This window comes from Chiloscyllium plagiosum, unplaced genomic scaffold (genome assembly GCF_004010195.1).
Source record: "Chiloscyllium plagiosum isolate BGI_BamShark_2017 unplaced genomic scaffold, ASM401019v2 scaf_92806, whole genome shotgun sequence".
NCBI lineage: Eukaryota > Metazoa > Chordata > Chondrichthyes > Orectolobiformes > Hemiscylliidae > Chiloscyllium > Chiloscyllium plagiosum.
This window is the reverse complement of record NW_025202952.1, coordinates 7,704-8,077: the sequence shown is the minus strand read 5'-3', so window position 1 is coordinate 8,077 and position 374 is coordinate 7,704.

Genomic DNA, 374 nt, shown 5'->3' with positions numbered 1-374 from the left:
TCAACACAGTTCAACCGAATCAACTAAAACAAATCCAAAATTCAATCAACTCAATTCAACAGAATCAAATAAAACAAACTCAGAATCTAATCAACAGAATGCAATTTAGCACCGCAAGAAATTTTTCTGACAGTTTCTAACCTGATTGTCATCAACAAAATTAACAAAATAAATGAGAAAATATAACCAGGGTAAGAACATATATTCAAGAAATGAATAATGATATTTTAGCACATTTTAATCTTGTTTGGTAATATCTCAAACATCTTTGAATTCATAGCGTTTGTTGTTGATAATTAAACTCACAGTCAGGGTGTCACTGACATTAAACATCATTTATAGCTGACTGATTAAGAGACATTAGGTGTTTCAAG